This window comes from Hirundo rustica, chromosome 1 (genome assembly GCF_015227805.2).
Source record: "Hirundo rustica isolate bHirRus1 chromosome 1, bHirRus1.pri.v3, whole genome shotgun sequence".
NCBI classification, from domain to species: Eukaryota; Metazoa; Chordata; class Aves; order Passeriformes; family Hirundinidae; genus Hirundo; species Hirundo rustica.
In genome coordinates, this window is record NC_053450.1 from 91,742,707 (window position 1) to 91,752,945 (window position 10,239).

Consider the following 10,239-nt stretch of genomic DNA (forward strand, 5'->3'; position numbering starts at 1 on the left):
CTTCCAAGGACCTCAGGAGACACAGGGAAACCCTCATGTGCTTTAAAGACCAATACCTTGCTGCCTCTCTGAGGAAGCAAGACTGAAAGTGATGTGGTGAACATTGTGATGCCACCTTTGTCAGTGTAGCTGCCCCAACATTGTGGGATCCAGAGGGAAGGTGATACCCTGGCTCTCTGTCCGCAGGAAAGCTGGACCAAGTTGCTCTGGCAGCCTGGGAGAGGGTGGGGTGACTGCAGGTTAGGTTCTCGCTCTTTTCCAGATTTACCCATGGCAAGATCTGCCACCCACTGTGACAGGGGCTATCTCCTGGCCCCATGGTTGTCTGTGGCACCGTGCCGACTGACCATTTTCACTGTGGCTGAGTAAATTGTTGTTCCTTCATTGCTCTCACCTAAGACAATTCCTCTTCTTTTGTCTCTGGAGGTTGCTGCCGCGTGGGTGATCTTATGTTATCCTGGCTTAGTTATTTTTGTCACAAGAGTGCAGATGGATCAGCAAAATATTTCCACAATGCAAAAGTATTACTTTGACATATCAAATTTTATTTTAATTTCCTTCTCACTGAATCTATATTTGAAACTAATGCAGTTTTAAATATAAATTAAATACGTATAGTATAAATTTCACGTTTTCCTTATAAAGGACAGACAAGAAAAGGAATTCAAGTCAATTTAGAAGCCAAATTAGCCTGAAGATGTGAGTGCTGGACCATTTTGAAGAACATTTCTTAGCTGTTATAAAGGGAACAACATTTTCTTCAATAAACAAGGCAAAGATTGGGAACAGCAAAGGCACAGATGTGGTCTGCAAGAAAGCTAAGGGGATGGCACACCTTCCTGCCACTTGTCGCTGGGAAAACTGCTGACAAGAACTGCAGGTGTCAATGGAACTGAAATGGCTGTGTTGGGAACGTGGCTTGAGCCATGGGAGGTGGTGAGGACTGGGGAAAGCAAGCCCAAATGCTCCTTCCCCTGCACACACCAGTCCCATCAGGCTCAGGGGGAAAGACATCCCCCTGCATTAAGTAAGGAGCCAGAAAGCTGAGCAAGCACAGGGTAAGGTGGACTACAGTGGGGCTAAGCTGGAAGTGGGTGTTCTCTGCTGGGGCTGTGCTGCCTTTTGCCAGGACCTGCCTAGAACCAGCTGATGCCTCTTGCACCATAGGGGATGGCAGCAAAGGGCCAAGCCTTGCCCTTGCAAGCTGAAGGCTGGACACCTGGTCCCATTTGTTCAGTTATTAAGAGAAATTAAAAGTAACCCTTGGTCGACTGTTAAAAGTAGTGCTGAGAATCTGACACCAATCACTCTTGCACTTGACCCCTTCAGGGCAATTTATAAACACTGGCTAACTAATCCTCCCTGAGTGGCTGGGGGAAGGAGCAGGAAATTTTCACCCCTTCTCTCCCACCTCAATTTTGTACAGATTTGATGTGAGATAGGATCCTGTACCTGTTTTCTCCAGGTGACAGTGGCCAGGAGTGGGCCTGGCTGTGCTGGTGTGATGGGATGGGGCAACATGGCCAAGCAGGACACAGGTGAGGACCACAACCTTTGCTCAGGAGAGAGATTTATAAGTAGCACACCACATTGCTCTTCCTTTTATAAACAATCGGAAATGTCTTGATGCCAGATGCTCAGCTGGTGTAAATCAGCAGAGTACCACAGATTTATACCAGCTGGAGCGCTGGCCCCCATGCCCCAGCGGGAAGGGGATGGGGGAAAGGGAGAGACACAGTTTCTGTTAACCGCTCCACCGACCTTCCTTCTGGGTAAATATCTCCATATGTTAACAAATGCTAATTAAAACCAAAAGCACAGACGAGCTCTCAGGATGTGTGTGTAACAGGAGCACCCCAGGATCCTGCACTGCTGTAATCTTTCTCCTCCCACTGGATCTCACCTTTTATTTGGTGTTGCACCTCCCTGAATGGTATTTAACCTTGCTCCTGGTGCTCTTTGTTGGAGTTCTGCCATGCATATAATATTACTCTGATGGGTGTAGGACTGGTGTCTACAGACACCTGGGGGCAAGCCCAGGTGTTTCACTGGTCAAGGGGGAAAATATGTTTTGTTGCAGCATGCCTCGAAGTCATGTAAGTAACTGTGCTCATCAACCAGGAATTTTAGGGGAAGGGACTCTGGAAATGTCCTGTCTCTTTTGTCTCCCAGGTGACCACCACCCTCTCTGTGGACTGGGATAACTCTGAGCATGATCATTTGTAGGGGACAAAAGTGTCATGGTAAAAAAAAAAAAAAAAAAAAAAAAAAAAAAAAAAAAAAAAAAAAAAAAAAAGTATGACTATCTGTAATACTCTAAAGATAATAACAAATAAACACCGCTTTGCCTTGAGGTGAAGTGGAGTTTTCAGAAGTGTGTTTTTGAAATACCTGTTTGTACAAGGGCTAGAGTATCTCCAGGGGAGGCAGTGCATTGGAGCTGTCATGCTGGCATTAGAGTGACATTTTGAAAGTTATGTCTAGGATTTAGTTTCCAATCCTGTGCTGCCAATAATGGCAGTTACACTGTTGTAAGATGTAAGGATAAATATGTTACATATTCTTAATGTGACATATAGCCAAAACTTTTTGGGGAAAATTGGAGTATACATGATGATTTTCTGGAGACACACTAGCATTTCACAAGGGGGGTCAATGCATTAATTAGTAAATCACTGATGTGCTCTCTTTTACTCAAAAGCCTAAGGATTTATTAGGCTTTTTTAATTGTAATAGTTTGCAACTGATAGTGCTGTCTTAGGTGTTTGTATTAGAAATAGACCCAGGAGACTTGCAACAATTTACGCTGCTGGTGTAACAGAGGTGCATGTGCCCAAATACAACGTAAAGAGCGTCTTCCCTCTGTCTCCAAGTCGGTGGCAAAAATCTTGTTCATTTCTTGTGTGTCAGAGGTGAGTACAAAGTACTGTTTGCCCACCCCATCAAGTCAGCCTAGTATTTTCGCAGTAGTAGGAAGGCAATATATGCAAGAATACAGGTGTGACGTGCAAAGCAGCAGTCTAACATTTGGGCTGTGCATAAAGTGAATGTAGTCCAGGTACCCCAAAGAATAGGGAAAGAGAAGATCCTGAATATACCTTGACTCACCCAGAAATGCCCATAAGATTGTACTCTAACCTCTGTGTGTTTTCTCATCAGTTTTCACAGCCTTTCAGGGTTGTTGAAGTATCTAGTTTGGATACATTTTATGGAGATTGCCATCTATTACTCCAGGTCTAGCTAGCTTTTGTCTCAAGTGACACTTACTGTGAGCAAATTAGCACTGAAGCCAAATGTGTTTTGCTGTGATGCCTCTGCAGCAGGTACAGCTTTTGTAAACAGATGCTGCAAGAGAGGTAGGTTTTTTGCATCACTCTAGATCTCTTGAGAACTAAAGTGTTCAGGTGAATAACTAGTTGAGAGACAAAAGAAATACCGTTAATTGAGAAGTATACTCACACTGTCTCTTTTTAGAAATTAATTATTTAAAGTCTCTGTCACTTTTCTAGAAATTTTGGCTGAAAGTATACCACAGTAATTCCTCTTCTTTATGCTTGGTTGAAATCCATTTCATCCACACCACATGTAACTCGGGGAACAGGTACTGCATGACCAGCTTTTTAATCTTTAAATTCATAGGCAAGTGTCAGTGGAATTTTAAAAATATATTTTGTTTGTTTTTCATGAACTTCTTCCAACTATTTGGTAGTGACGTTTCGCTTTTGAAAATATCAGCCTGATCTGCGGCCCTGCCAAAACTCTTCCAGGAGCTGAAAGCTGTGTCGAAGAAGCACACTTGCTGGTGCTTCCTGACTTTCCTGCATGAGCAGCATGGTCCAGTTTCTTTTGTCTAACCTTCATTTTATTGCTGAAGGGGTGTCTAGTCTCCTTCATCACCTGCTGCTACATGTTCCATAATATGGGTGTTCCTTGTTAAATCTCTGTGAAATACCATGGTCTATGAATAGTGTAACCTAACATTTTTGGTCTGTTGTATATAGTCTTTCTGCTGCTGTCAGCTGGATGGCTCATAAGAACACACAAAGTACTTCCTTGTGCTGGTTAATATCGACAAGAATTGTATTTCACTACAGCATCTCACTTTGCCATGGACACTAATTTTTCCACTTGTATTTGTTTTAGTAGTGTGTCACAGGGCTGCAGATCAGCCCTCTGCCAAGATCAGTGAAATCTGTGGGTGCATTCTTCCATACCCCAGCCCCACCATTTCCATCCAGACTCCAATGAGCGTCACCATCATTGTAAGGTGGATTGAGGTCTGACAGTAGGCAGATTGCACCTTGTTTTGTATTTTGTCCAGTTTTTTTGGCCTCATGTTCCCAGAGCTGAGGGACTGGCATTGCCCATCCAGCTGAAACATATTATTATTTTTTGCTGCAATTGCTTTGAAGGCCCAGAAAGAAGTGATGTTGGCAAAGGGGAGACATTCACATCACAGATAATGTCAGGCTCTGCAAGTCTAAGCACCCAGGACTTAAAAAACACACTTACAGACACAATGGAAGTGATGCCAACCTTGAACCAGTCACGGGTACTATGCTAGCTTTGGGCTGGCACTGACTGTGCCACCAAGTGGTCTCTGGCATGGGGGTAGAAATCACCACCAAACTGTGTGCTCTCTGTTCCTACAAGGTGTTACCCTGGCAGGAGAGAACAATCCCCAAGATGGACCCTGAGGCGTGCAGCTGCACAGTCTGTTAGGCCCCACGTCAGCATTGATGCTGCATCAATGTTGAAATACTGATGAGCTAACATACGCATTCTCTCTGTACTGTGTCTCTCCAGGTTGCGTGCAAGATCTTGTTTTGGGATCCTACCTGCTCCTGATCGCTTCAACTACCAGAGTGCTGGCATAAGCAGTGAAGAAAGGGGAATATTTGAAGCAAATAGCCTAAACCTAATCCATGGACAAAATCTTCTTACTACTTTGAGTTGTGACTAATAGAAATGGGCAGCAAATGCTGATGTAGTCTTTGTCAACAAAATTTTGGTGGACAACTGGTAAGGGACTTCACCCTAGGTTTGCATCCTAAGCCAATTGCTGTGCAGATAAAAGCAGCCCTTTCAAGCTGTTACACTGGGGTTTAAAAGCAAAACCGAGAAGGCTTCACTGGGGAACTTGATCTTTTGTAGTGTTTATTCTCACAAACCAAGAGCAGCAATTAATATCTCTTTCAGATGGTGAGAATAAACAGTCTTGTAGACATGCAGAGGAGATGGAAATGACACACGAATTTTAATTAACCTGCTTCTCCTCGGCTTTGCTGCATAGTGACAAAATATAGCTATGTGTATCCTTTGGTTACATACCCTGGCATCTTCCTAAGCTGCTGGCTTTAGTTGAAAGCAGTGGTTTCACATGTGTACCTAAGATCTGTGTGTTTCTTGTGGGTTGATTACCAGAAAGGTGTCTGAGCCCTTGGTGCTTTTGCTCCATCTGCATATGCCCTGATATTTTGAAGAGTTCCCCATTTTAAAACACAACCATAAGATCAAGGCATCTCTAAATGATGTCATTTATTGTGATAGTGTTGATCATTGCTCTGATTACAGTCTCAAGCAATGCTTAGTCTTCCCTTGATGCTTTGTATACGCTGATATAAAACGGTATGGCAGAAAATATGATGTCATCTGCAGCTGCCACATGGTATTTCAAAGGAGAAGGCATTAGCCCTTTCTAGAAAAATTTATCCTGTGAAGAGCAGATGTCTTGGTTGAACAGCTTACTCAGCCTAATTATTCACGTCTGTACCTGCTTGCCAGCCCCACTTCTCACTGAGGTAAACTGGCACTGCTCCATGGAAGTTGGAGAAGCAGTAATTCTCACTGCTGGCAGCAGATAATTTTGACCCTTTTTCTTGGTCTGTGCTTTATTTTATCAACTTCATGTCCTCATCTGGTCCCATAAAAGTATTGAGCCACAGCAATAGGGTTTCTATAAATACATTTCTTTCATACGGAGATTGACAGCATTCAAGTTGCAAAGTGTTTCAGAGCCATGTGGGAGGAGGGAGGAACAAGGTGAAGGGGGAGGCAAGGTGTCTTATTTCCCCTCTCACCTCCTTCATCTCAAGCCCTGATGTCCTCCAGGATGTGTTTTTAGTGTTAATGGCAGAGGTGCTCCAAAGCAGCAGTAAATGTGGGCCCCAGATGTGCTAATTCAGTCTGGGCCAGGCAGGGGAAATGCATGTATTATCTCACTCACCAGGATGTAGCTCTGACAGTTCCAGTTTAGGCTAAATCTCTGCTCCTGTATTTCTGCCCTCACCCCCCTCCACTGGGCCTGGCAGGGCATCCTCCCTCTGGCTCTTTGACATGGGCACAGCTGGCCCCTTGCAGCTCTGAGCTGGGGGAGCATCTGTGACTCATCTGCCCCCTGAGCACTCCAAACAGCCTTGAGCCAGGTCTGACTGCCCTGAGCTGCTGCACAGGGAGGAGGCCAGGGGAGCTGGAATGTGAAGCAAGAAAGTGCGCTGGTGTAGGCAGCCTTTAGCAGAGATGAGTCCTGCATTTAACCTGCTTGGAAGGTAGTGTAATTCAAAGCAAAAAATTGCTACCCCTTCCCATGTAGACAGGTGGCATCATGGGTGACTAGAGGTACCAAAAATGTCACTGTTTGAAAGGTGTAGGTATATCTAACATGTATCACTGTTATAGGAGAGGAGGAGGTTGCCCTGTCTTTTGTTCCACAAAACACAGCCCTTGTGATCTGCAGCATGTGCTGCTGTACTATTGATTTACTGTTTGATTATAATGACATTTCATAACACAAGTGTTATTAAAGACTTGTTAAACTTCCTTAAGGATCATATTCCTCAAAATGTTTGAGCAAAATGCCTTGCGTTTATCTTTAAGTATCTATTTAAATAAACTCAAATGACTTGCTGTATCAAGGTTTTAGTTACCAGTCACTCTCCTTAGAAGCTTGTGGCTTCTTTCAGATCCTTACGGGATTTCTGAGGTTTTACCCAAGCCCTACTAGACTTCCAGCATTTTTGTCACACCTTCTCTCATATGTCTCTCTCAATCCCAGTGCAGAGAGGACAAATACTTTCTGAAACGTGCCTGACTAAGATAAGCAGATTTTGCTGAGTTTTGTAAGGGATGGAGGATTAACAGCCATCATTGTGAATTAGCACAGAAAATATTTTTCAGTATATGGGACATTGATGAATGAGTGCTGTGTGCACCAAGCATGTGGCATTAAACATCTACGTTGTGCCAGCCTCTAGAGGTGGCAAGAATCATATAGTCCTGTTGTCCAGGTGAATTTGCCAACCTCAAGAACACCCCCAGTCCGAAGCAGACATTACATCTTCAGCAACATGGTCTACTGAATTTTTTTGTGTTGCGTTATTTTCCTGATGTGTACTGGGAACTTGTTTTAAGTGACAATGCATCTTGAGATATGTCATGAGAGTATGAAATTATTTCTGCTGCGACCATCTCTGAATGCTTACTTGCAGAAGGAGGTGCAGAACTAAGGTTTTCTACCTGTAGTGCCCCATAACAGTGAGCAACAGTGAGTCTTAACAGACTGACACAAAATTTTTTGATGTGACTGGAAAGTCTCCTACAACCTAGTGCTATAAGGCACTGAGGCCTTGGCTGTGCATTTAGTCTTTGCAGTTTAACTTAGTTCAAAACCTGATTTTACCTCAAGTACTAACTTTGTAGGTGATCTTCTCTGTTAAATCTAGTCCCACGTTTATATTAAATCGGCAATATTCCAGACGCAGGAGTGGAAGAACAGGCTGCCAAGATTGTGGAGCCGCCATTTCTGGAGAAGTTTACAAGGCACGTTGATGTGGTTCTTAAGGACAGGGTTTAATGGTGGACTCAGAAGTTCTGAGTTAATGGTTGGATTTGATCTTAGAAGTATTTTCCAACCTAAATGATTCTATCATTTTACAGAGCACATATCCTTTAACTGTGACTTTACCATTTTTAAGAAATGTAGAAAATTGCATGAGAAACTGTGAAAAAGGCTGAAGCTCCACCTCTCCTTGTAATGTTTGAAATGGGCTTTCTGTCTTTCTTGAAATGTTCACGAAGTCTTTTCATGTCAGGATCATATACGTAGAGAATATCAGAAGTAAAGTTAAGGAAAAGTAGTTGGTGAAAAGCATACAGGCATTTCTTATTTTTGCATGGCTCTCTTATGATGGTTTCTTACAACGGTTAACAAGAAATTACTGGTTTTTTGGGGTCCTTAGGCAGTTTGTGTGTCTGTTTTCCTCTGGAGAGGTAAGAGACAGTGGAAGAAGGAAAAGCTACCTCATATTTACCAGGGTGAGATCCTGCATGCCAGCCATGGCCCTACAGAGAGAGGCTGAGAATGTTGGGGCTGTGCAGCCTGGAGAGGAGAAGGTTTTGTGGAGACCACATAACAACCTTCCAGTATTTGAAGTGGGTCTATAGGGAAGCCAAAGAAGGACTCTTTGTCAGGAACTGTAGTGATAAGATAAGGACTAATGGGTACAAATTGAAAGAGGGGAAATTTAGGTTAGAAATTAGAAAGAAATTCCTTACTGTGAGGATGGTGAGACACTGGAACAGATTGCCCAGGCAGGTTGTGGATGCCCTAACCCTGGCAGTGTTCAATGCCAGGTTGGATAATGCCTTAAGCACCCTCATCTATTGGGGATGTGTCCCTGTCCATGGCAGGGGGCTTGGGATTAGATGATCTTTAAGGTCCATTCTAATTCCTTAACTTTCTGTGATTCTACGTGCTCTATTTACACCTTTGTGTGCAAATTTCATGAGCCATTTTCTGACATCTTGTTGCCATGTTTGGTTCTGCCCATAACCAGATGTGGATTCTATTTTAAATTATCTTTCATTTGAGTTACAGCGGTGTGAAAACGTACATTGATTTTTATTTTTTTTTTTTCCTCCAGTCAAGGAGGGGAGGAACTGGTTCTATTAAACCATAACAAGCCTGTCAGCTGTACATAAACAGGATTGCTGGAAAGCTGGTGTTGGACTGATTTAACCTTCAGTGTAGAATTTCCCAGCTGAGTTGGGCTGGGGCAGCTTTATGAACAAAAAAAACCCTGCACTGCCTCAAACCTGCTGTAGGCAAGTTTGGTTGTGCAAAAGGTGCAGTGTGTGCCAGCAATGCCCCCTCAGTGGCTTAAAAGCGAGCAGCCCAACTACATTAGGACTAGTTGTGAATGGAAGAGGCCTGGGAAGGAGAGGAGAACCATGAGGAGGGTGAGACTGTTCATGGTGCTAAAATGAAGTGCTTTGCATTCAGCTGTAAATTGTGAAGCCAGAAGTGGGTACCACAGAACCTACAGGTACAGGCAGTGGCAGCTCGCATCACTGTGCTTTATTGGTATTCTTAACTCGCCATTCATTTAGCAGGGCAGTCAGAATAGCCACAGGGGGTTTTTACTGCTTCTGGGTAGCAGAGGTATGAGCATCTGTCATATTTAAGCTAGGGAATTCCTCCTGTTAACTACCACTAGTAGAAGCTTCCTGATGAGCGAGTTCTCTCTTTTGCAAGCTTAACTTTCAGGGTTTGGAAATCAAACACTCTTTCCTCTGAGTTTCTTTCTGGCTCACAGTGCCAACATTGAATTTTTTTTTTCCCCACCACAGGGTGTTTTTTGATGTTTGTTTTCATTTTTGGTGTTTTCTTTTATGGTTTTGAGTCAGCTGCCTTAAAAGAGGAAGGTTTGACCATCTGGTTCTGGGAACACTCAGCATCTAACAGTCGTGGCTGGTTTGCACATCATCCCAGGCCAGGTTACAATAAACACAACCATCGTTCTTGGAAAATAAGATGCACCAGGTGTTAATCTCTGTGAGCTCTGGGAAGGGAGGATGAAATTTATGCAGCACTTGAGAGAGACCTAGGGATTAATGGAGGGGTGTTATAAAATGAAATTCTAGTTTCCTCTGCATCTGATACCTTATTTTGAAAGGGAAAGGGTGGAAGAAATAAAACCCAGTTAAGAACCCAAGGGATAACAGTAACCCTGAAAACTGTGGGCTTCACGTCAGAGGAGCTTGCTTTCTTTTTTTTTAAACATAACTTTTTTCCCCAATAGGTTGACTGTCTAGGTGTGGTATACAAATCACCCTTCTGACAAGGAATGAGGACGCTTTCAGAACCGGCCGTGAATTGCCATACATAAGAACGTGTAATTAGAGAGCCATCAGAAAGACCTGCACAGCCCATTTCTGCGGGGGCGCAAGGGCAGGAATGCT

General features: G+C 43.5%; 1 long non-coding RNA gene across 2 annotated transcripts; it reads left to right on the plus strand.

Moving 5' to 3' along the window:
* The first annotated feature begins 1,700 nt into the window (after nucleotides 1-1,700).
* LOC120755853 (uncharacterized) lies at nucleotides 1,701-7,751 on the plus strand. 2 transcript variants are annotated; one of them, XR_005701885.2, is made up of 3 exons: nucleotides 1,701-1,772; nucleotides 4,807-5,022; nucleotides 5,200-7,751. It is a non-coding gene; the product is annotated as an uncharacterized LOC120755853 (long non-coding RNA). The 2 variants fall into 2 exon arrangements; XR_005701884.2 differs by lacking the exon at nucleotides 1,701-1,772 and adding an exon at nucleotides 1,835-2,096 and having other exon boundaries at nucleotides 5,200-7,750.
* Nucleotides 7,752-10,239: the final 2,488 nt, after the last annotated feature.